Consider the following 27141-nt stretch of genomic DNA (forward strand, 5'->3'; position numbering starts at 1 on the left):
ACACCGCACACCACAGCACGAAGTTAGCTAGGCCTGAGCGTCGTCTTCTTCACTACTTCACATCAGCACGTCGTCGTCGTCTCGATATACTGTGCTCCGTAACAGTTTTCCCCGTGCCGAAGAAGCACCGTCCCGGTGCGTCCTACACAGGAGAACTCGAATGATATGGTTTTAGACGGGCGACATGCACGAGTTCTGGATGAGGGGTTGTGGAAAGATTCTTGGGCTGTAAAGGGGCGATCTCATAGGTCACATCAGTGACTTGCCGCAAGACTGAGTAGGGGCCCACGTAACGAGGCAAAAGTTTCTCACACATACCTACACGGCGAGCCGGGTGCCAAAGAAGTACGAGGGAACCAGGAGGGTAGTGGACGTCTCGGTGATGAAGGTTGTAACGACGTTTTCTGAGAGCGCTGAGACGCTCCAAGACGCTCTCGAGCAATGTGGCGGGCAGCATCAGCGCGGCCGATGGCATCCGATGCGTAGCTGCAGGAAGAGTCATCAAGAGGCAGCAAGGTGTCGAATGGGAGTAAAGGGTCACGGTCGAAGAGTAGATAAAAGGGAGAGTATCCGGCGGTGTCATGACGTGAGGAGTTATAGGCGAACATGACGAAAGGTAAGCAGACATCCCAGTCACGATGGTGATCGGACACATACATAGACAGCATGTTGGTCAGAGTGCGATTGAGGCGCTCAGTGAGACCATTCGTTTACGGATGGTAGGCCGTGGTGAACTGGTGACGAGTAGCGCATGAGCAGAGAAGGTCATGAACCACTTGAGAGAGGAAACAGCGGCCACGATCTGTGAGCAGTTGACGTGGAGCGCCATGAATCAAGATGACATCATGCAGAAGAAAGTCGGCAACGTCGGAGGCGCAGCTGGTAGGAATAGCCCTGGCTACAGCATATCGGGTGGTATAATCAGTCGCCACAGCAATCCACTTGTTTCCAAAAGGCCCACACGAGAAAACGGCTCTGTCGGCACTGGAATTGGTTGCAAGGGCCCACTAGGTTGAAGTGAGGGTGTCTTACGGCGCTGACACAGCTCACAAGTGGCGACGTAGCGACGGACAGAGCGGTAGAGAGCAGGCCAAAAAAATCTGCATCGCACACTGTCATACGTGCGTGTGGCTCCCAAGTGTCTTGCTGTAGGAACGTCGTGAAGTTGGGCGCGGACACTAGAGCGCAGATGAGCCGGAACAACCAGTAAAAGGTCCGCGCCATCTGGATGCATATTGCGTCTGCATAATGTCTCGTTATGGAGTACAAACATTATGGCGGAAGAATCGGGGATGTTGCGCAGCTGGTCAATAATTGGTTGCAGGGCAGGATCACGACGCTGTTCGGAGCCGATATTGATAAAGTCCGAGATGGACAAAACAGTCGTCAGCAGTATGGTCGAACAAATCGGGAGGATCTACGGGATGGCGGGACAAGCAGTCAGCGTCTTGGTGTAAGTGGCCGGACTTGTACGCCACAGTAAATTCACTCTTGTATTCGTAAGGCCCAGCGACCTAAGCGGCCAGTGGGGTCCTTAAGTGAGGACAGCCAACACAAAGCATGATGATCAGTCACTACACAGAAGGACCGCCCAAGCAAATAAGGGCGGAATTTGGTCAGCGCCCAAACAAGTGCAAGGCATTCCCGCTCTGTGATTGAATAATTGCGCTCAGAGGACGAAAGCAGGCGGCTAGCATAAGCAATGACGCGGGAGGAACCATGCTGGGACTGGGCAAGGATAGCACCAATACCATGTCCACTAGCGTCGGTGCGCAGTTCGGTAGGTGCAGAAGGATCGAAGGGGTTAGAGCCGCAACTTCGCAGTCCGCCAAAGGAAACAGTTCAGCAAGTGCGATACCATGGGGTAAAATTTGAGTCGAACGGCTGAAGTTCAGTACGGGAAGATAGGTGAGGTTAGCAGTGACAGTCACGACGGTATGGGGCAGTATGACGTTGTGACGGAGAACACCATCGGTAATTAAGCAAGTAACATATGTGCCGTCAGGAACTGCGAGGATCAGGGCCAGCGGGATATCAATAGCAGCTTCGGGTGGTAGACGAACAAATTCGGCGGATCGGAGGTGGGGCTTGACATCGGTGTTTTCAGAGCAGTAGGGCAGGTCTAAGCGAAGAAGACCAGTTGAGCAATCGATCAGGGCAGAATGGGCCATTAAAAAGTCGATGCCAGGGATCACGTCGTGAGGGCAGCGGTCGATAACAGTGAAGAGGTCAGGGGTAGTGCGACCGGAAATACTCACGCGCGCAGTGCACAGTCCCACGACGGCAGTGACGCTTCCATCGGCAACACGAACGGCGGATGAAGCAGCGGGTGTGACAACCTTTTTGAGACGGCGGCGAAAAGATGAGCTTAGGACTGAAATTTGGGCACCAGTGTCAATGAGGGCAGTAACAGGGGCACCATCCACGTAGATGTCTAGAAGGTTGCGGCGATGAGCGAGGGTCAGGAGAGGATTTTCGGGCCGGGTCGTCAATGCAGCGTCACCTCCGGGAGCTGCATTGGTTAGTTTTCCGGATGAGAGCCGGAGAAGTGGAGAGATGAGGAACGACGAGATTGGGGCGAGCGGGACCTCCGGGTCTGAGGAGACGACGAGCGGCTGGGCATGCGCGGGGCTGGTGAGTTAGTCAGGAGTCCACGTATCCCGGACATAGGTTGGGTGTGGAACATAGTCGGCGCTGCGATCAGAATAGTAGCGAGGTCGAGGTGGCGAAACCCAACGGCTGCGGCAATGGCGAGAAATGTGGCCGACACGTGAGCAGTTGAAGCAGATTGGTCGGTCATCCGAGGTTCGCCATTCGTCCGGGTTGCGGTAGCGGTACCGTGTCTGAAAGGGCATGGTAGGAGCCGCAGCAGCTACGACTGGAACATTAGGTTGGAGCGAGGGCTGTGCGGAAGGTTGGCCGGAGTTGAAGCCCACGTTCGCGTTGAGGCCCACATTTGCAAACTCCTGGCAAACGACAGATTGGATTAAGGCTATAGTAGCATCCGCTGGCTGAGGAGCGAACGCAACGGGTGCCATAGCCTTTATCTCTCGACGAACAATCCTGGTCAAGTTGGAGGGATGAGATGGCTGCTGTAAGGTTGGACTATCTTCGCACGAGGACGTAGCAGCTGTGTTTGGCAAGCGTTCGAAGCGGTGAGTAATACGGCGGTGTTTTACTTGTTCGAACTGGCGGCAAACTTGGATAACTGAGTCGACCGTCGGACAATCTTTGCAAAGCAGCAGATTATAAACATCATCTGCAATTCCCTTTAATATGTAGCCCACCTTGTCTAATTCGGACATGGCACTGTCTACCTTTCGGCATAGGGCTAGAATGTCTTGAATATAAGACAAGTACGATTCCGTCGAAGACTGGGCACGGGATGCGAGGTCTTTTTGTGCGCCAAGCTTGTGTCCGATCGGCTTGCCAAATAGGTCTCGAAGCTTCTCCTTGCACATCTCCCACGATGTGATATCGTCTTCATGCGTCTCGAACCAGACGCGCGCCGTACCTGCCAGATAGAAGATTACATTGGCAAGCATGAGGGTCGCGTCCCAACGGTTGTGCTTGCTGACCCGCTCGTACATAACGAGCCAGTCTTCTACGTCGACGTGGTCGGTGCCGCAAAAGGTGCCTGGATCGCGAGGCTGCGTCATGACGACGGTGGAAGCTGATGGTGCCGCTGAAGAAGGTGTCGCGTCGGATGGCATTGTGATGGTACCAATCTGGCGGCCACTACGGAGATCCAGGTTTGGCGACTTACGTACTTCCAGCAATCCTCCACCAAATGCTAAGGAAAGAACACAGTGGTAAATGCTAGTTCACTGTTAGACGCACACCACACACCGCACACCACAGAACGAAGTTAGCTAGGCCTGAGCGTCGTCTTCTTCACTACTTCACATCAGCACGTCGTCGTCGTCTCGATATACTGTGCTCCGTAACAATATTTTTAACAGAATCATGTCCTTCCAAGAAGCTGAACTCCATTCTGAAGAACTCCCTGTTTTTGAACGACATTCGACAACTGTCTCCCAAAGCCCAAACATCTTCCCTTGAACCTTTTCACAACTTGGTCATCAGGTTTGCTCCCAAATCAATTGCATACTCAGATGGTGGGATGCAAGTAAGGTAAGTTGAATGAAAGAGAAGACTAAGACATTATTTTTCCCTCCAGTGTGACTATGCAGTCCAACTTTTCTGCATGGCATGTGAAAACAATAAATCCTTGCATGAAGCTTTTAATGTATGTACTTAATATTGTCATAAAAGGAACAGAGGCCAGAAGAAATAGAATACACTTCACTTCACTTTAATACCTTAAAGACCCTCATTAGAGGGTATTACATAAGGGTATTACATACAATGCGAAAAAGAAAAACAGAAGTTCATCTATGAAAGCTTGTGCTGCATTTGCTTCATTTACTTTTGCTCCTTTTGATTCTTCAACTTGCTAAGCATCCCATTGGAACTTGCAACTAAGCAGGTCGCTTTTAGTTCGTGCTATGGAATAGTCCTGGAGGGCTGAAAAATTGTACTGTGACAAATTTCAAGCCTAACACCTTTCTTTATGGCAATTTTGTTGCTTTCTTTATGTAGAACTATGGTTGCTGTGCAGCCACTATATATATCTTCCAGCACTTTCACGTACGGCTCGTCTACCCCCTGATTTCGCAATGCCTGCATCACCGCCGAGGTTTCAACTGAGTCAAATGCTTTTTCGTAATCAATGAATGCTATATATAAGGGCTGGTTATATTCCGAGCATTTTTCTATCACCTGATTGATGGTATGGATATGATCGATAGTAGAGTACCGTTTCCGAAACCCTGCTTGATCCTTTGCTTGATTGCAGTCTAAGGTTGTCCTGATTCTATTAGCGATTACCTTAGTAAATATCTTATACGTAACAGACAGTAAGCTGATTGGTCTGTAATTTTTAAGGTCCTTAGAGTCCCCTTTCTTGTGAATGAGGATAATGTTTGCATTCTTCCATGCTTCCGGTACCGTCGATGACACCAACGATGAGGAGACACAATCTCCCCAGTACTATTCACAGCTTGTTTAGAGGAAGTATTCAGAGACTTGGAATGGGAGCAGTTAGGGATAAGGGTTGATGGAGAATACCTCAGTAATCTGCGATTTGCTGATGACATTGCCTTGCTAAGCAACTCGGGGGATGAACTGCAAATAATGATTGATGACCTAGACAGAAAAAGTAGAAAGGTAGGCTTGAAAATCAATATGCAGAAGACTAAGGTAATGTTCAACAGCCTCGGGAAGGAACAGCAGTTTACATTAGGTAGCGAAATACTGGAAATAGTAGGCGAATATGTCTACTTAGGACAGATAGTAACCGCAGATCCGGACCATGAAAAGGAAATATCAAGTAGAATAAGATTGGGATGGAGCGCATTTGGCAAGCACTCGCAGATTATGACTAGCAGCTTACCGGTATCGCTCAAGAGGAAAGTATACAACAGTTGCATCTTGCCTGTACTCACCTATGGGGCTGAAACGTGGAGGCTAACCAAGAGAGTTCTACTTAAGTTGAGGACAACCCAGAGAGCTATGGAACGAAAAATGGTAGGGGTAACATTAAGAGATAGAAAGCGTGCAGAGTGGGTCAGAGAAATAACTCAAGTTACCGACATTCTAGTGGAAATTAAGAAGAAGAAATGGGCATGGGCAGGACATGTAGTGCGAAGAGAGGATAACCGATGGTCGCTTAGGGTAACAAACTGGATTCCAAGGGAAGGAAAGCGTAGCAGGGGGAGGCAGAAAGTTAGGTGGGTGGATGAGATTAAGAAGTTCGCAGGGGTCAAGTGGATGCAGCTAGCACAGAACCGGGTTAAGTGGAGAAATATGGGAGAGGCCTTCGCCCTGCAGTGGGTATAATCAGGCTGATGATGATGATGATGATGAAATTTCAAGCACCTCAAAACAGTTTTTCTCATGGTGTAGTGCTGAGGTCTGGAGAAAAAGAAAAAACGAGTTCAAGTGTTTTTTTTTTAATGTGAGAAGGGAGCAGCTGCTGTGTTACTGGATGCACTGGGTGCGTTCTTTTTATGGAAGTTGGGCTCGACTTCAGTCTCCTTAGTGCAGTGCTTGATCTGGAGCTCTCATGTTATCAGGCCAGGTAAAACGAGACCCTACAATTGCGATTCACAGGAGTCGACCCTGACATCTGCCAAAAAAAAAGTGCCCGCCACGTAACTCAATGTCAACTTCTGCATAAACTAGGCACCCAATGAGCCAGTTGCGACACTTCTTCCATCGTGATAGTAAACACACTGCTGTAAAATTAGCTGAACTTATCTTGTGTCTTTCTTTTCGAAACTTGGAACACTGCCATGTCAAAGGTAGTTTTCATACATTTGGAGGAGACTGTGGTGCACACTTCTGACATTCAAGGATGCTATAGCAAAAACATATTTGGTAGGATGGTAGCACTAGCCATTCTGTAATCCCCTTCCATGGAAAAAGTGAGGCAGGAGACGTACTGCACAGGCCACTCAAGGGTCCCCATTGAAAGTCATTGCTGTTATGTTAGAATAGGCAGATGGGATGAGATAAAGAACAGTGCACCAGGAATACAGACAGAAATGACAAGAGCTGAGACACTGCAATGACGCAAAGGGCAAGCATGGAGGGCCGGCTGAAAAAACACCTCGTCTCTCTTTAGTGCTCCTCATTTTAGTGCAGTCCAAGACAAAGGTAGTTTTTAAAGAACTGGAAGTTATCAGCGCAAGTTTTCGACCCCTCTAGAATCGTCTCAAATGTTCCGAAGCTACTGTATTGAAACTGAAAGAATGCTCAAGGTTCTGATCACTTGGACTAATGATGATCGCTAGAATACAACAGCAGGGAGAACATGGGTGATTCACGATATGATGAAGTATAGCCCATGTCATATATTCATTTTGCAGCTTGAAGATCACTGCGTCACGTTCTTAATTGGATATAAAGGCGCTGGATATACAAGCTAAAACAGAAGCAATCTGCTGCAGTGATGTGAATATAATGCCTAATGGTTCCATATATAGTAGCCTCTACTCGGCATAATTTTGCTAGTAGGCAACAAGAAACACATTTTTTTCCAAAGTATGAGACTGAACATCAAAAAGACAAAGATCATGGCGTCTTGCCCTATCAAGTCCTGAAGCATCAATGGACAAGAAGTGGAAGCTGTGACAGATTTTCTCTTCTTGGGCTCCAAGATTACTTCGGAAGGAGACTGCAGCCATGAAATTAGGAGACTCCTGCTTCTGGGAAAGAGAGCAATGGTTAGCCTTGACCGCCTAGTAAAGAGCAGAGACATTAGTCTGCCAACCAAGATCCGTATAACTCGTGCTATGGTCTTTCCAGTTGTGATGTATGGATGCGAGAGTTGGACTGTGAAAAAGGCTGACTGCCGAAGAATTGACGCGTTTGAATTGTGGTGCTGGCGAAGACTCTTGAGAGTTCCTTGGACTGCCAGAAGATCAAATCAGTCGATATTGTCGACCATAAACCCTGACTGCTCATTGGAGGGTCAAATTCTAAAGTTAAAACTCAGCTACTTTGGTCATCTGATGAGAAGAGAGCAGTCGCTGGAGAAAGATTTGATGTTGGGAAAGGTTGACGGTCGCCGGAGAAGGGGTAGGCAGCGAACGCGATGGTTAGATGGCATCCTCGAAGCACTGCAGATGAAGTTATGTGATGTTAGGAAGATAGTGAGAGACCGGAAAGCGTGGCGTGAAATGGTCCATAGGGTCACGAAGAGTCGGACACGACTGAACTGAACTGAACTGATGAGAAATTCATTCATATTTACCTTCTTTTTAGGTAACATCTGGCTGTTATTCACTTCAATGAAAATTCTTCAGGCTCCAGGCACAGAAAAAAAAAAGGAGAGGACCGCTGGAAAGTGAAAATGACAAAATCAAGAACAGGACATTTCAGTGCCGTTCCAATGAAAATGGAGCCTACTTTTTGTAAGTTACAACTTTGTTCTACTTATAATATTACACGAAAAAATAAGTGAACTGTTTAATATTACACGAAAAAATAAGTGAACTGTTGTAATCTCGACGACTATTTCACGCAGCGCACGTCCACAGGCTCCTCCAGGATGCGGAGAAACGGTCTCAGGGCTCTACACACAGAGACAGCTGCAAGCATAGCTTCAGAGCGCCACTTTATGACTGATACCTATGAAAGACCATCAAAAGAAGAACTGCACACAGGCACAGATTTGCGCTTCATCACGACTATTCAATTGCACAATACAACTGTCAGTATGCTTGACCCAAATGCTCGACAAACTGGCATCAGCGCCGCAAAGCATTGGCACAAAAGTAAGAGGAACACGTATCACGGGACTTGCGCTCGTCCCGTGATACGTGTTCCTCTTACTTTTGTGTCGTGTTTGTTGCGCATTTTACCATGACTACAGTAGACATTCACCAACTAGCCCGCCAACAGCTCCTGTTAAAGCATTGGCCACTGGAGCAGAAACAATTGTTTAAATATGTTTGCTGCGACTAGCAATAGCTGGAGCGCAGTTTCATATGACTTTTTCTGGCATAGTGAGTGCAGTCTTGTACCCATGTCTCCATGTGTTTCGCTTCTGGCTGAGGCCAAGCAAAAATGCTCACAAAACATGTTGCTGTTTGCTTATCGCGGCAACCCCACATGGTGTGCGACCGCCCGCAGGCCCTTCAAGTATTGCATCAAAGCTGCCGCTTGAAACAAAAAGTAGGAAAGGCAGAGCAACTGTGGGTTCAGGGTGTGCGCAAGGCTAGATTGCGAATAATTATGCCGATCAAAGTTGTTCAGCTTCTTGAGGCCAAGCTGGAAGTAAATGGAAGTAATTAAAGTGAGCAGACTTCACAAGTGACCATTTCACATATCTCTTTTCACGGGCTCGCAGTTCCCCATTCGTTAAGCTACACAGTTTGCAAGACAACAGTGTAATTGTGCTGATTATTATTATGTGCACGAAATAATACTGCGTTCTTAGCGGTAATTTATATTGCTAGCGACTAAAAAAACACAGCGCTTCCCCGCGGAGACAGTTTTTTTTTCTTAATAACGTTGTTTACTGCTTCAGAGCATAATGGAATATGCTCTAGAACCTATCTAGAGAAATGCTGTAGGCCTGCTCTGGAAATAAAGTTGTTTTCTTCGTTTGTTCGGTGCCTCCTCATCACTGCACGTCATGTGAAACCTTGCAAGGGGCAGATACAGCATGCGTATCCTAACACGTGTTTACCGCGGTGGCTTGTATCTCTCCGGCTCAACCGTTCAGTCGTTTGTGGCGAAACTGCACACGGAGCTTTGATATTGCGGTAACTTATTTGCTCGTAGTAAGTTAGGTAAGGGTGCTTAATTTGTTGCTGCTGCGTACAATGCAAACCTGCAATCTGCGCCAGTATCAGGGGCCGAAAGCTGCCAATGCCGGCACACGATACCGCGGATTCACGCATCGTGCACGGCCGAGCCAGGTAGGTACAGTTGTCTTAGATAATTTACTATAAGACAAAAGTTTATACGCTACAAACTTACTATGTGCCAAAATGAGCTTGAAGCAATCAAGTTAACAATTGAGCCGGTAGGATTTTAAAAGCCGCCACAGTAATGATGCATCACAACACTCTCATTGCACCTGTGAAACCGTCGTTTATCTGTGCGCTATATTCAGGCTAGTAAACACATTACTTACCAGCGTATGTTGTCGCCTTGACTCGGAGACTCGATCCGAGGTGCGTATTTTGGTTTGGTGGACACGGGAACGGAGCGGTTGCCTCCAAAATTTTGCTGCACTACGTACGACGCGGTGCACTGGCGCACGGCATTTAACGCACCGACCTAATGCTGGAGACCAGTAAGCCGACTTCGAAGTCCATTTTGCATGGGAGACACAAAAAACGAGAACATACACAGGCGGAAAGCGCCACGCAGGGAACTGAAACGAGGTCGCTGCGCGCGTGAGACTGGAAGTGCAACGAAAAAAGCTTTTAAAAAGGTTTGTAGAAACAAGTTGCGCACAGAAGGACACACACAAGAAAAATAAACACAGGTAGGCAGAACGAGCACAAACTATCAACTGGTTTATTACTCGTTTAAGCCCACATTTATAGGCAGTGTACACGCATGCCTACAAAAAGATAGGTGCGGAAGGAGTGAGAGGGCAAATCACAACCTGTGCGACAATCACCCAAAGCCGCTCAAAAAATTCCTTTCCAAATTGTACAGGGAAACAGAAGTGTCACTAACACAATTATCGCCTTTTTTCTTGATATTATACGCCTCTAGAATTTCACGGGCTACTTTATCATTGTTCCTGCCTAGAATTCTAATGCTTGTAAACAATGGTTCACAACCGACGCATGCAATGCAATGAGAAGGCAAATTTGCTCCTTCCCTATTTCTGATAGAATGCTCCCCTGCACGTTCATTGACGCAGCGTCCTGTCTGGCCCACACACGTCCGCACTTGAGTAGGATCTGGTACACGACGCCCGTGGCACATTCTACAAATCTTTCGGCATGTTTAATATCGCATGCTCTTCGTCGAGCGCCTTCCGCACTGATCCTGATCCCTGCAAGCTTGCGTGGAGCTGAAATAACCACAGGGATGCCATGCCTGTTTGCCACTTTTTTTATGTTGTGGGCGACCTTGTGCATATACGGGACGACCGTAGTCTTTCTTCGGGGCAATCGCTCCGTACTGTTGGTGCTGTTCTCTTTTTTTACCTTCTTAAGAAGGTTCTCAGCCACAGCTGAGATGACCTAACAGGGGAAGCCGGCCGAAATCAGCCTGTTTATCTGGTTATCAAAACTGGTCTTCATTGCATGCGGGCATGACTTCGTGAGAGAAGATTCTAGGCACGAGCTGGCTATGGCTCTCTTAACTACCTTAGAATGAGCAGAATCGTAAGGAAGGAGCCCTTTCTGCGCACTTGGAGCGTAGTGCCAGCAGACGTGATAAAAACTAAACTCCAGGCTAAGATCTAAAAACTGCAGCAAGTTAAAATGCTATTCACTGTATGAGTGCGAGTCAAAGTTTTTTGTTTAGATAAAACAATTAAAAAATCGTCAACGTATCTAGACACCCTAAGTACCCCCTGGTTAGTAAGCCCCTGATTCAGGGAGGTCAATAGCGGCTAAAAATACATTGCAAAGGGTCGGTGCAACGCAGGATCCTATGCAAATGCCTTGTCGTTGAATATAAATGTCATCGTTAAAAGAAATAAAGGCGGCTTGCAAATAAAATTCTAGCAAGGAAATGAAGCTGTCTGCTGACACAACGGCTGAGTTTTGAAATCTGACTTCGCCATTCACTTCAATACATTCTCTAACTGCAATAAACAAATCTTCATGAGGCACTGAATAAAACAAATCCTCAACATCAACAGAGAATGTGTAACCAATAGGAGCATTGGAATTCAAGAAACGTATAACATCACTGGAGTTTTTTGTAGCGAATGGGTCCTCTACCTGCAACTGACTCAGATGCTTCTGCAAATACTGGCTTATTAAGAACTGCCAGGAACCCTTCTCACTAACAATTGTTCTGAACGGCACTGAGTCCTTGTGGGTCTTTGCAGTGAAGAAAACCGATAGCGCTCTCTTTCTGCAATCAGTTATCGATCTTGCAAGCTTAGTCAATTCAAGGTTTCTGCAGAGTGCTGCGGCTCGGCTCTTGATTCTTGTGGCACTGGGTTTCACGAGTATAAAGTTCTTTGAGATCGCTTGGCCTGCCTTTTCGTTGTAAGCTTCTTCTGTTAAGACGACGAACCCTCCAGTCTTATCGGCTTGTAGCAACCGCCAGACTGTTTTTCCTGAAGAATGTGACTACATTTCTGGTCGGGTCTTTGGTGTGCTTGGTTGACTTAGCGGTCACCGTTCTTGTTATAGCTTCTACTCCTTCCTTGCTTGATACGCGTCGGTTAAGTGCTAGCAGGTCGTGAGCTAGGACCGTGGGCTCGTAACTGAACTTTGGACCCTTGCTGAGTATACACGAAACATCTTCAGGTATCGTGACATCTCCCAGAACTTGAAGGCCTTCGGGCCGGTTCGACTTGGCTGTTGTTCTCTCACGCGCCCGGACTTCGTGCAGGCAGAAGGCCCACCTGAATTCTGTCAACTGGGCAGCAAATTTTCTGGCAGCGCGTAGCTTGATTTCAGCTAACCAGGCCTGGTCTAGGGCATAGCAAATTGTTCGCAATAAATCTTGAAATCTGCACACTTGACGCCAAAGTTCTGATCTCAGGTACCTGCATATGCGTTTTACAAGGCCCGCACTCGGTTTCAGGATGCCGAACATGGAGCTTACATTTTCGGGTATGAGTCTCTTTCGCAGGCAAAAGGCGAGGTACCTGGCACGACATGTTGAGCTGACGATGAGGTTCACACAGGCATGGACTTGCAAAGGTGAAGGAGGAACAATCATAAAAGGGCCCTCTGTACTAGACAGGTAGTTTAGAAGAACTTCTTGTTGGGCGAGTTAGTGCATACTATTGTAGAAACAAGTTGCGCACAGAAGGACACACACAGGAAAAATAAACACAGGTAGGCAGAAAGAGCGCAAACTATCATGGACAGTAATATATGTGCGCACAAAGACGAGACAAAGAGGAGAAGTGAACAACGACGGCGTAGAACTGACAACTGATTTAATCGAAGAACGGAAGAGCATATATATGTACACACACTTGTATCCACATGCGCATAGTCAAAATTTATAAAAATATATATCAGCACATGTAAAACTCCCCCCATCACAAGCACGTGGTGAAAACTGCCGACGCACTATCTATTGTGCAGCATGGTCATCTCTTTTTCTGTCAATGCGACAGACGTTTTACTGACGCAAACATTTTGCTTCTGGTTAATATAGAAAGCCTCGCAGATTTCTCGAGCAGTCTGGTCTTTATGAAGAAACAATATATTAGTATCGACAAAGAAAGGTACACACTCACAAGTGTTACAATGTTTTGATAAGTTTGTTTCATTCTTTTTTAAGGACCGCGCATGCTCCATCAGCCTAATGTTGATGCAACGGCCTGTCTGCCCAATATACGTACGGCCGCAGGACAATGGTATTTGATATACTACACCCATCCTACAACTAATGAAACTCTTGGCGTGATTAACCTGGCATCTGTTCTTACTTCTTGTGCCCCCCAGCTTTCTTTGAACTGCTGCACCTACCTATCTTATTAGGGGCTGAAAACAACACCTGTACGCCATATTTTGCACCTACTTTTTAAACCGATGTGACAATGCATGTATATAAGGCACAACTGCAATTTTATTTCTTTCATTTTTTCTTTCTATCTGTCCGGAACACTTCAGAGAACGCAGAACCTTATCAGCACTAGCTACAAGCACTGAGTCTGGATAACCAGCCTCCTTACATCTATTAGCTTGGATTTCAAGGCTATTAAACATCTGATGTGCACAAGACTTATTGACAGTCATCCTAAAACAAGCTGTTACTATTCCAGATTTAACAAGTTTGGAGTGACATGACTTGTAGTTTAAAAGAGGCTTTGCACTCCTAGGAGAGTACTGCCAACACACATGATTCATATTAAAAGTCAACTTTAAATCTAAAAATTGCAATACATTTTTCTGAGGAACCTCAAAGGTAAACTTCAGTCCCGTACCATTCCGATCAAAAATGTCAAGGATCTGAGGCACACTTACAGCATCCAAGGATCTAACTAAAACAAGGAAATCATCTACGTATCGGAATATACGAATGATAGGTCGCTCTCTATTTTTCGGTCGACATAACTAAGATAAATATTGCTGAGAACGGGGGCTACTTTAGCACCTATACACACACCAGACTTCTGCATGAATAATTTATCGTCCCACATTACATAGGTGTTCTGAAGATAAAATGACAAAAGTTCCAGGAAGGATCCAACAGTACTACCGCACTCATTTCGAAACAAACACTCATCATTATCCTCTGTGATGCAATTCTTCACACATTGTAGAAGTTGATTATGGGAAAGAGAATAAAACAAGTCAACCACATCAATGCTAAAGCCAGAACAAGAAGCCATATTCTCGTCCAAAAGATGCTTTACAACGGTTAGGCACAAGAAACGGGTCAATAACGGAAAGTGCTGACAAATGATTGTTAAGGTAAGACGATACGACTACTTGCCAAGTCTGGCGCTTAGAAACTATTGCCCGGAAAGGGATGCCAGGCTTATGCGTTTTTGCTGAAAAGAAAATTTCAAGAACTGGAAGTTGAGCTTTCTTTACTTTGCTTGCTAAATTCTCTAGCCAAAGTTATGCAATAACGCCTCTTGCACTGAACCGGATCCTTTCTGCTCACTCCAAAATGCTTCCTTACTGACTCACATGCTTTTTCTGAAAACTGTTTCTCGGGAAGTACAACAAAGTAGCCTTCTTTATCAGACTGCACAACATTGTCACACAGGTAATTGACCAGCGAGCGAAACCTGTTATTACGCCGACCACTAGACCACTAGAATCTTACGCCGACCACTAGAATCTAAGCATGAGAAGACTTTACGCCTCAGACCAAAGTTCTGTCTTGACCCTGGAATGTTAACGGTTGAGAAGTTGGCTTTTGCTCGCAGTGTGTCGTCCAAAGCTCAGTTCGATGATAGGTCTAGGTGTATTTCAGAGTGTGTTGATGCGGTAGCCAGTAGCAAGTCTAGTGGTCGGCGTAATAACAGGTTTCGCTCGCTGGTCAATTACCTGTGTGACAATGTTGTGCAGTCTGATAAAGAAGGCTACTTTGTTGTACTTCCCGAGAAACAGTTTTCAGAAAAAGCATGTGAGTCAGTAAGGAAGCATTTTGGAGTGAGCAGAAAGGATCCGGTTCAGTGCAGGAGGCGTTATTGCATAACTTTGGCTAGAGAATTTAGCAAGCAAAGTAAAGAAAGCTCAACTTCCAGTTCTTGAAATTTTCTTTTCAGCAAAAACGCATAAGCCTGGCATCCCTTTCCGGGCAATAGTTTCTGAGCGCCAGACTTGGCAAGTAGTCGTATCGTCTTACCTTAACAATCATTTGTCAGCACTTTCCGTTATTGACCCGTTTCTTGTGCCTAACCGTTGTAAAGCATCTTTTGGATGAGAATATGGCTTCTTGTTCTGGCTTTAGCATTGATGTGGTTGACTTGTTTTATTCTCTTTCCCATAATCAACTTCTACAATGTGTGAAGAATTGCATCACAGAGGATAATGATGAGTGTTTGTTTCGAAATGAGTGCGGTAGTACTGTTGGATCCTTCCTGGAACTTTTGTCATTTTATCTTCAGAACACCTATGTAATGTGGGACGATAAATTATTCATGCAGAAGTCTGGTGTGTGTATAGGTGCTAAAGTAGCCCCCGTTCTCAGCAATATTTATCTTAGTTATGTCGACCGAAAAATAGAGAGCGACCTATCATTCGTATATTCCGATACGTAGATGATTTCCTTGTTTTAGTTAGATCCTTGGATGCTGTAAGTGTGCCTCAGATCCTTGACATTTTTGATCGGAATGGTACGGGACTGAAGTTTACCTTTGAGGTTCCTCAGAAAAATGTATTGCAATTTTTAGATTTAAAGTTGACTTTTAATATGAATCATGTGTGTTGGCAGTACTCTCCTAGGAGTGCAAAGCCTCTTTTAAACTACAAGTCATGTCACTCCAAACTTGTTAAATCTGGAATAGTAACAGCTTGTTTTAGGATGACTGTCAATAAGTCTTGTGCACGTCAGATGTTTAATAGCCTTGAAATCCAAGCTAATAGATGTAAGGAGGCTGGTTATCCAGACTCAGTGCTTGTAGCTAGTGCTGATAAGGTTCTGCGTTCTCTGAAGTGTTCCGGACAGATAGAAAGAAAAAACCACAGGGATGCCATGCCTGTTTGCCACTTTTTTTATGTTGTGGGCGACCTTGTGCATATACGGGACGACCGTAGTCTTTCTTCGGGGCAATCGCTCCATACCGTTGGCACTGTTCTCTTTTTTCATCTGCTTAAGATGGTCCTCAGCCGCAGCTGAGATGACCTAACAGGGGAAGCCGGCCGAAATCAGCCTGTTTATCTGGTTATCAAAACTGGTCTTCATTGCATGCGGGCATGACTTCGTGAGAGAAGATTCTAGGCATGAGCTGGCTATGGCTCTCTTAACTACCTTAGAATGAGCAGAATCGTAAGGAAGGAGCCCTTTCTGCGATCTTGGAGTGTAGTGCCATCAGACGTAATAAAAACTAACTCCAGGCTAAGATCTAAAAACTGCAGCGCACCTTTCGTCGGAAGTTCATGCGTAAACTTTAGACCCTTCCCATAACGTTTAAAAAGAGCTAGAATGCTATTCACTGTATGAGTGCGAGTAAAAGTTTTTTGTTTAGATAAAACAATTAAAAAATCATCAACGTATCTAAACACCCTAAGTACCCCCTGGTTAGTAAGCCCCTGATTCAAGGATTGGTCAATAGCGGCTAAAAATATGTGTCCTGTGTGTGTCCTTCTGTGCGCAACTTGTTTCTACAATAGTATGCACCAATTCGCCCCAACAAGAAGTTCTTCTAAATAAAAATGTTTGTCCACAAAAACATTCTAATTTTATTTCCTAATAACTAAAAGTTAAGCGTATTTCAATTATTTTGGCATAAGTGGTGGTTTAATGCCTGCGTGACGTCGCAAAGAAGCAGGCTAATAGTCATTCAAAAATGCATGTACGTAGCAGCGTTGCAAAGAGGAGAAGGAGGACCGTTAAAGTCGAAGGAAAGAGCACCAACTTTCGTATAGAATTGCGCGACCTGTACTGCCCGTAGACGTGTTTTATTACGTTCAAATGTGTATCGCAGCATAATCTAGCGACTGAGATAGTTTGTGAGCAATGCTCAGGAGGTGTTTGTGGGCCCCTTTAAGCATGCTCCTATGTTCCTACCATCTTCTAGTGCTGCGTTGCAACAACAAAGGTTCTTCTGTATATGCTCGAGCACACGAGGAGCACTCACCGACTGGCATATGTATTAAGTGCCTAGTAACCAAATGAACATGTTTTGTCTGCTTTTGCACCTACAGGCCTAACAAGACATATTATTAATGTCCACAATGGCCATGATCATCGATGCCTGCAAGAGAAGCTGTCGCGCAAGGAATTACTTAACCAGGTACACAGCATTTTCTTTGGAGAGGAATATTCTACTTAGGCAGGTGTAAATAATATTTGTAAAATACCATGTCAGTGTTGCCTTCTGTACGTGCGAGTTGCAGGCAGAACTTGAAACAATGTTGTGTCGTTTTATCATCCAGATAAATTAAATTTATGCTGCCCAAAGTTCTACACCCTATTTTGCCTTCTGCTCATTGTAATAGAGATGAAATTAAGTAGTTTTCTCTGCCCACAACTGTGCTTTGTTCTTTATGTTTGCAGGAAGCTTTGTGCGCCTTCTGAAATACATTTCTCAGCTGTCGGAGTTCTTCTCATGATTCGCTTTGTTCCAAAATCAGTGGCGTACACACCTTGTCTGCGAGGTAAAATTATTGCTTGTCGAAAGTTTAATTTTTTTTATCCAACTACTGGCTGTGCACTTGCAGAACTCAACTAGCCATACTGCACCACAATGAAAACGCGATGCAAGAGCAAGCTCGCGACAAGGAAGGCAAACCTGTTTACTGTACGAAGCTACTGAAAGCAAATAAAGGACGTAAAAGGACAGGATTATGAAAACTGAGGCCATTTCTGGGTTTACACCTAGAGATGTCGACTCTTAAAAATTGGGAAAAGACCTGGCTAAAAAAAAATGTGCACACACAAAAGAGATAGACGAGGGGACAATTATAAAAGATGTTAAACCAACTAACCCGGCAACATGCTTTATTGGCCTACAGAAATGGCCGCATTATTTTACTGGATGAGGAAGCACAGTTACTTTGATGCTGCAACAATGTGCTACAAAACTTCTGCTAGAAGAGCACTGAATAAGGGTTGAGGGGGGCCTAAGTTCACAAGCCGAGCCACCGTTTCGACAAGGGCTTGTCTCCATTTGGGCAGCGCGGTCATCACTGGCGGGGAGTAAGTGAGCTTTTGCTTTCGAAGAATAAAAGCAAGGAGAGAAGGAGTGGGCAGAAAAGAGCCGGGCAAGTAGTGAAAGAATGTTTCTCCAGGTACGATTTTCTGTGAACTTGTAACCTGGAAAAAAATAAAACAGTGGCAGCAGCAGGAAAAATTATCATACGAGGTAGATGATGAGTTAGCATCTAACTAGATTTGATGCTGGCATGTGTTTCTTGAAAGCAATACAGCTGCATCGGAAAAGGAGGTGAGAACAATTGTAAAAAAATACAGAAATAATGCCGTGCCTGGAGCATTATCCCAAGAAAATGATTCAAGGGGGAACCAAAGTAAGAAACGATAAGCAGGAAAGATGTTTGGAAACACATCTGCAGCTATTCTACTATAAATAAGCTAAGGGGAGGGGGAGGGGGGGGGGAGGGGTGTTTACAATTTTTGCTTTATGCAGTTGCCTTGCCAACTAGTTGAAGCAAAGAGGGAATATTTTAGGGATTGTAACGTCCCTTTCAAGATATTTTTTTTTCTGTTGGTTCCAGTGTTCTAAATTTATGAATTAGAAATGCCTCCCTATATTTATTATCCCTTCAATATTTCAGGCCTGACTGGAGAACAAAAAATTTAATTTCACCAGAATTATAGCCATTCTCATTGAAATGGTTAGAAGCCTCTGTCGGTAGGGTTTTGCCTGAATGCTCTACCCCCCCCCCCCCTTATTTCCAGTAGAATAAGCTGCAGATGTTTTTCCAAACATGTTTCTTAATTTGGTTCCCTCTTTAACTCTTTTTGTTGGATAATGCTCCAGGTATGACTTACTTTGATTTATTTATTTCTCCATTTGCCCTCTCCTTCTTGAAAGTTCTCAACTATTCCGCTGTAGCTGTATTCTTAATAAGGTGCTTTTGGAATACCTTTCAAGAAACAAGTGCCAGCATCTTTAGATAGCAATGCATAATCCACCCCTGATTGTAGCTTTTCTTGCTGCTGCCACTTTACTTTCTCTTTTAGGTTCATAGAAACTCATACTAAAGAAAACATTCTTTCACTTCTTGCCCTGCTCCTTTCTGCCCCGTCCATCAACACAGCTCCCCCTCTCACTTTTAGCTTTAAACAGCGCTACACAGGCAAATGCAAATCTTCTTGTTAAAATGGCTCGGCTTGCAAATTGAGACCATTATTCACTGCTCTTTTATACTATGCAGCCATCTTCTTCTCATCCTACCCTAAAACTTCTGCTGGTCATTTCAGAGTATATGTGCAAAACCTTCTGGAAGTAGCAGTTGAAAAATGCAGCACACAATGCTTTTCTGCCATGAAAGAGATCGAACATTCCCCAATGCCACCACCAATGTTGGCACAACATGCACGGCTGCCCAAAGAAACTCTTATGGCAAGGCGCATGCTACGCTTCAAGATGTAGGTTGTTGTGCATGCCATCTATAATTGGTCTCACAAGGTGTTTGTAGCAGTGCCAAAGACACCATGTACCAATCAGGATCATGCATACTATAATAGCCAATTGTGTTTTTCTACATCTCTCATCCCAGCGCATTTCGTTCCCACTGTCGCCTCTGCTGATTCGGGGGGCAAGAGGCTCATACAAGTACAATTACCTATTACAGTGTGCGTGATCCTGAATGGGCCAAGGCGCCCCTGCCTTTCGCGTCTTGTGAGACCAAGTATAGTTTGGACTAGTAATTGTGATACGTGGGATGTAGTATCATTGAAAAACTTTGCATAAGTTACAGAGCATGCTGCAGTCGAGGCTTTGGCCAAGAATTTTTTTTTATTCCTTGTGTACGACAATCAGCTAGGTTATTGCACCTGGGCCGTGCCTCCAGTGTTCTGGATTTCTCGTTTGGTTTGGTTTGGTTTAGTTTGTGGGTTTAACGTCCCAAAGCAACTCAGGCTATGAAAGACGCCGTAGTGAAGGACTCCGGAAATTTCGACCAACCAGGGTTCTTTAACGTGCACTGACCATGCACAGCACACGGGCGCCTTGCTTTTCACCTCCATCGAAAAGCTGCTGCCGAGGCCAGGATTCGATCCCGCGTCCTTGGGAACAGTAGTCGAGCGCCGTAACAACTGCGCCACCCCGGCGGGGCAGGAATTCTTGTATTAGGTATACAGTGGCAGTGTTTCGCTAACAGGGCTTCCAGGTTTTCACTGAACTCAAATCCAGCATAGTGCTTTCAATGAGTGGGACCAAAAGTGTTTTTGCACTGCCTAAAGGACCATATGTAACAAGTGTGTTTCATACACATTCCGGTCAGTGCCACATTTAAGCCAGGTCACGGTAAAGAAAGACACTTCATGCGTGCTATTTCTGACTTTGCAAACAGAAGGGACATATTCATCTTGGATCCACAGAACCACAGGTCAGAGAAGTGCTCATGTCAGGAATGTACGTGACTGGCAATGATGCAACATGAGAAGTACCATTCTTCGTGAGATTGAAACACACTTCTAAATGAAAGAGCTGCCATTAAGGTTGCCTTATTTTCACTCTGAAGCCGGCCATGATCCAGTGCATAAATCTCATCAACCAGTCTGCATGATTTCAGCTTTCAACAGGGCCGTCGAAAACCTTGCTTTATTCTCTTGTGTACCGCTTTATGACAAGTCGCAACCTTCTGCATTCCTCCTAATTTGAGTTTCACGCGTTTCTAATTGTTTTGCAGTCTCTCTGAAGCAGCACTGTTTTCATTCCAGGCTCAGAAAATATCGGCATTACTCAATCCACTTTATTTAAAAAGTGTGTTTTGCACATTCTCTTGCTGCAATTCTTATGCTTACATCACTGCCTGTCCAACCTTTATTGGGTTTTAACATGAGTTTGAAAAAGGCCTTGAAGTCTGCTGCAGAGGCAGGGTTATCCAAGCTTAGGAAGCCCACAGTGGTTGCTTCTTAGCCCAAATCTGTGGAGCATTGCAGTTTACGGACTGCTTCTCTGCAATCTCCAATTTCTATTCTGCCACAGCACCAAGGGCAATCGTGTTTTTGAAATTATAACAAACGTGGCTATTTGCATTGGTTGGATAAAAAATCTTTCTTTGCAACAAAGTGCTTGTCCGTAACATTTTCAACTTACCTCTTGCAGTTTAGCTCACTGGCTTACTAGTTTGCATATATCTCTTTTCTGATGTCTACTAAAAGTGGCAAAAAAAGGACATCTTTTTCCCTTTAAATACGCATTTTCAAAACTTACTGGCGGCCCTTATCTATGCAAGACATAGGCGCAGCCACACTGCTAGGCGGCAGAGAATAAGCTTTTTCTGCTCCTTTAAAAGAACCGCTCCTCATCTTTTTTTTCTGCACCTACCATTTCGGCAGAAGCCTGTGGCATAACAAATTTCCTGGTCCTGAGGTAGAAATTGGTCAGCTGTGTGGTATGCTTTGAACTGAAGAATGTGATGAACATCAATAGCTGTGTAGACAGACAACATTGGAGGGCTCAAATTTGACTGCATGTCTCTCAGGACAGTAAACCGAATTTTCCCTCTCAACAATGGTAGCATAGGTGGATGGATTTTGTCCCTTTTAGTGTCCTGACATGAGCTTTTATATGGTTATATAGATGGCAGAGCTGTTGCACGCAGGCAGCAGGCAGCGCCTTCAGTCTCCATAATTCTGTTCAGTCCTGCCTGCATTTCTGAATAGAATATTTTTGGGGTATGTCATTGCTGCTGCTTTATGAAGCCCACATTTTATACATAATGCTTTGTAACAGTCTCAAAATGTTTGCAAAATGAAAAACTGATCACTGAGGTTCCAGTTGCAACTTAGGAAGCTTGATCTTGCTTTATGTTGGCACTTGAAGTTTTGCTTGTGTCAAGACCGTGTGAAACAACGAAGCAATGAAGCCATTGCAGCCGCCACCGCAGTATTCTTGCTATGAGTAGTCTGATTGCATAGAACTTAGGTCTTCATTGAACTTCATAGTGACTTTTTACATTCCTAGTCTTTGTAATGGCTGTCACATAATGCCTGTTTGCAGGCATGATTTGGAGCTGTACAGTAAGAGTTGTGGAAGAACAGGACCAGTTTTTTTAATATCAGCCTGGTACTAGAGGTCAGGGAAGACAGATGGGGTAGTTGGTGCATTTTTGTAAATGGCTGCGACATTGCAACTAGCGTGGAAAAAAAAAAAGGAATAGCGACAGTAAGATACCAATGGGACAGCACGCCAGACTTCAACGTTTATTCCACACGTAAAGGAATTTGACACTTGACGTTAGCGCATGCTCAGGAGACTCTTTTTGACCCTCCCCCCCATTCTTTTATCAAAGAAGCAAGCTATCATAAAAAAAATCAAGACACATTAACACATGTTTTTCAACAATTATTTTTTTTTTTGTCAGGGGTATTGACGTGGTGCTGGAGCACTTGTACCCTGTCTTATCAAATCAACCTGCCTGTAGAGCCGCTTCAGCACTCGCACGTGGTGAATGTGTGGCCAAATGACCACCAGCCATCAGAGCTGTTTACGCAGTCTTTCATTCAAGCACTGGCCTGTTTGTCCAATACAGGATTTGCAAAAAATAGACCACCCCCATGATGCAGTTCAAAAACCATGTGGCATGTTTGGTTCCGCAGGGTTTTGCATGGTGAGCATTGTTCACCATCCGGCAAATTTTTGACAGCTTTCGTGAGGCTAAAAAAACAACGCGCATGCCACACAGCAGCCTTTTTGGGACAGATGTAAGGCAGTCATTACTTTTCTTTTCCAGTTAAAGTCTCTCCCATAATCGGTATCTTGTCGCTGTCCCTTTTTTTTCCCACTCTAGCTGCAATGTCATTTACAGATACTAGAGGGTACCTGTTCATTCAGTTTGTGCTTATCACTAGAGGAAAACTACTGGGGCAGCTGCAAAATCCACGTGACCATGATAAATGCAAAACTATGGTTATTGTGACCTTGCAGAGTCAATGACCTTGCAGAGTCAATGCAATGCAGAGGCAATGCAGAGTGACCTTGCAGTGGGGCACGACATCGCAGCCGCCATGCGCTCACCGCTGTTTCTTGCTCAGGTGCTGTCCTGCGTCCTCTTCTCTTGGTCTCCCGTGGATCCATCATCACTGGATGAGGCATTCAAGCATGTGCCTATCCATTTCAACCTCAGCTCAATTGTTGCCGATGATGCTTCGATAGCAAGTTGCTGCGTCCCGCCTCTGCATCTGCCTCCCAGTTTGGCTCCGACTGCGCTGGTGATCTGGCAACACGGATGCACGTGCAGCACTATCTTCGAGGGGCGGTTATTTATTCGTCAGTTTCAAGCCAGCCAGCTGGGGCACGACATCGCAGCCGCCATGCGCTCACCGCTGTTTCTTGCTCAGGTGCTGTCCTGCGTCCTCTTCTCTTGGTCTCCCGTGGATCCATCATCACTGGATGAGGCATTCAAGCATGTGCCTATCCATTTCAAACTCAGCTCAATTGTTGCCGATGATGCTTCGATAGCAAGTTGCTGCGTCCCGCCTCTGCATCTGCCTCCCAGTTTGGCTCCGACTGCGCTGGTGATCTGGCAACACGGATGCACGTGCAGCACTATCTTCGAGGGGCGGTTATTTATTCGTCAGTTTCAAGCCAGCCAGCTGGGGCACGACATCGCAGCCGCCATGCGCTCACCGCTGTTTCTTGCTCAGGTGCTGTCCTGCGTCCTCTTCTCTTGGTCTCCCGTGGATCCATCATCACTGGATGAGGCATTCAAGCATGTGCCTATCCATTTCAACCTCAGCTCAATTGTTGCCGATGATGCTTCGATAGCAAGTTGCTGCGTCCCGCCTCTGCATCTGCCTCCCAGTTTGGCTCCGACTGCGCTGGTGATCTGGCAACACGGATGCACGTGCAGCACTATCTTCGAGGGGCGGTTATTTATTCGTCAGTTTCAAGCCAGCCAGCTGGGGCACGACATCGCAGCCGCCATGCGCTCACCGCTGTTTCTTGCTAAGGTGCTGTCCTGCGTCCTCTTCTCTTGGTCTCCCGTGGATCCATCATCACTGGATGAGGCATTCAAGCATGTGCCTATCCATTTCAACCTCAGCTCAATTGTTGCCGATGATGCTTCGATAGCAAGTTGCTGCGTCCCGCCTCTGCATCTGCCTCCCAGTTTGGCTCCGACTGCGCTGGTGATCTGGCAACACGGATGCATGTGCAGCACTATCTTCGAGGGGCGGTTATTTATTCGTCAGTTTCAAGCCAGCCAGCTGGGGCACGACATCGCAGCCGCCATGCGCTCACCGCTGTTTCTTGCTCAGGTGCTGTCCTGCGTCCTCTTCTCTTGGTCTCCCGTGGATCCATCATCACTGGATGAGGCATTCAAGCATGTGCCTATCCATTTCAACCTCAGCTCAATTGTTGCCGATGATGCTTCGATAGCAAGTTGCTGCGTCCCGCCTCTGCATCTGCCTCCCAGTTTGGCTCCGACTGCGCTGGTGATCTGGCAACACGGATGCACGTGCAGCACTATCTTCGAGGGGCGGTTATTTATTCGTCAGTTTCAAGCCAGCCAGCTGGGGCACGACATCGCAGCCGCCATGCGCTCACCGCTGTTTCTTGCTCAGGTGCTGTCCTGCGTCCTCTCCTCTTGGTCTCCCGTGGATCCATCATCACTGGATGAGGCATTCAAGCATGTGCCTATCCATTTCAAACTCAGCTCAATTGTTGCCGATGATGCTTCGATAGCAAGTTGCTGCGTCCCGCCTCTGCATCTGCCTCCCAGTTTGGCTCCGACTGCGCTGGTGATCTGGCAACACGGATGCACGTGCAGCACTATCTTCGAGGGGCGGTTATTTATTCGTCAGTTTCAAGCCAGCCAGCTGGGGCACGACATCGCAGCCGCCATGCGCTCACCGCTGTTTCTTGCTCAGGTGCTGTCCTGCGTCCTCTTCTCTTGGTCTCCCGTGGATCCATCATCACTGGATGAGGCATTCAAGCATGTGCCTATCCATTTCAACCTCAGCTCAATTGTTGCCGATGATGCTTCGATAGCAAGTTGCTGCGTCCCGCCTCTGCATCTGCCTCTCAGTTTGGCTCCGACTGCGCTGGTGATCTGGCAACACGGATGCACGTGCAGCACTATCTTCGAGGGGCGGTTATTTATTCGTCAGTTTCAAGCCAGCCAGCTGGGGCACGACATCGCAGCCGCCATGCGCTCACCGCTGTTTCTTGCTAAGGTGCTGTCCTGCGTCCTCTTCTCTTGGTCTCCCGTGGATCCATCATCACTGGATGAGGCATTCAAGCATGTGCCTATCCATTTCAACCTCAGCTCAATTGTTGCCGATGATGCTTCGATAGCAAGTTGCTGCGTCCCGCCTCTGCATCTGCCTCCCAGTTTGGCTCCGACTGCGCTGGTGATCTGGCAACACGGATGCATGTGCAGCACTATCTTCGAGGGGCGGTTATTTATTCGTCAGTTTCAAGCCAGCCAGCTGGGGCACGACATCGCAGCCGCCATGCGCTCACCGCTGTTTCTTGCTCAGGTGCTGTCCTGCGTCCTCTTCTCTTGGTCTCCCGTGGATCCATCATCACTGGATGAGGCATTCAAGCATGTGCCTATCCATTTCAACCTCAGCTCAATTGTTGCCGATGATGCTTCGATAGCAAGTTGCTGCGTCCCGCCTCTGCATCTGCCTCCCAGTTTGGCTCCGACTGCGCTGGTGATCTGTCAACACGGATGCACGTGCAGCACTATCTTCGAGGGGCGGTTATTTATTCGTCAGTTTCAAGCCAGCCAGCTGGGGCACGACATCGCAGCCGCCATGCGCTCACCGCTGTTTCTTGCTCAGGTGCTGTCCTGCGTCCTCTTCTCTTGGTCTCCCGTGAATCCATCATCACTGGATGAGGCATTCAAGCATGTGCCTATCCATTTCAACCTCAGCTCAATTGTTGCCGATGATGCTTCGATAGCAAGTTGCTGCGTCCCGCCTCTGCATTTGCCTCCCAGTTTGGCTCCGACTGCGCTGGTGATCTGGCAACACGGATGCACGTGCAGCACTATCTTCGAGGGGCGGTTATTTATTCGTCAGTTTCAAGCCAGCCAGCTGGGGCACGACATTGCAGCCGCCATGCGCTCACCGCTGTTTCTTGCTCAGGTTGGTTACCGGTTTCCCGCTGTATGCTATTGCAGTTCCAATCGATGTATTATTGCGGTGTCGTGCCCCGACGGCCTGCTTTGTGGTATGAAAAAGTGTGCTGCTATGTGGAAGTATGGTCATGGTCTCCTATGTCAAATTTTACTGTTATTATCTGGTGACGTTGAGAGCAACCCCGGTCCCGATTACGATGCTCCTCAGTTTAGTTCGGATAGCGAAGCTATTGCTGGGATTTACGCAGTATTGAACCGTCGAGAACTACGTCAGACGCAGTTTCTTCAGGAACTCCACATGCTCAAACAACAGCAGAGCGCTACAAGTGCGTCTTTGCAAGGCTTCCTGGGCAGTGTCTCTGCAATAGAGACCGACTTGCATTCCTTACGGCAGACTGCAAATGCTCGCACTCCGAATGCATTACCCTGTGTTGACACCTTATCCAGCGATATTGCGCATCTTAAGGCTTGTTTTGAAGATGTATCCAATAGCTCCCGCAGAAATAACCTGCTTATTCTAGGTCTAAAAGATTCCGCAACAGAGAGTTGGTCTGAATCTGAAAAAAATCTGTGCGCTTTCTTTTCCTCTTTTCTTCTCCAAGATGTTCCTTCTGAAAGTATCGAAAGGGCTCACCGAGTAGGTCGCTTTGTTGAAGGCAAAACCCGACCTATTGTCGTTAAATTTTGCAGTTATAAGGTCAAGGACAATATCTTATCATGTGGTTTTAGGCTCAAGGATACTAAGTTCGCCTTGCGCGAAGACTTCACGCCTGTGGTTAGAAAGGCACGTTTCAAGCTTTCACAATACGCTCGTGATCAGGCTTTTCCTTCAAAGTTGCGATTTGATAAGCTTTTTGTAAATAAAAAGTGCTTTGTCTATGATTCTGAACATGACCGAGTTGTTGAGCTTAGGGAATAGCAAAAAGGGAGGCAACTGCCCGCTCACCAGCATGGGCCTGATCTTCATTCTGCGCCTTCGGCATCATCAAATTTTGAATTGACAATTCTC

The 27141-nt window shown here is 46.2% G+C and overlaps 1 protein-coding gene across 1 annotated transcript in view; it reads right to left on the bottom strand.

Moving 5' to 3' along the window:
- The window catches only part of LOC146210302 (uncharacterized), a 190728-nt gene that overhangs the window by 51958 nt on the left and 111629 nt on the right, over positions 1 to 27141 (bottom strand). The gene's annotated exons all lie outside the window — the stretch shown is intronic.

The sequence above is a fragment of the Amblyomma maculatum genome, chromosome 1 (assembly GCF_055883805.1).
Source record: "Amblyomma maculatum isolate TAMU_Amacu chromosome 1, ASM5588380v1, whole genome shotgun sequence".
NCBI lineage: Eukaryota > Metazoa > Arthropoda > Arachnida > Ixodida > Ixodidae > Amblyomma > Amblyomma maculatum.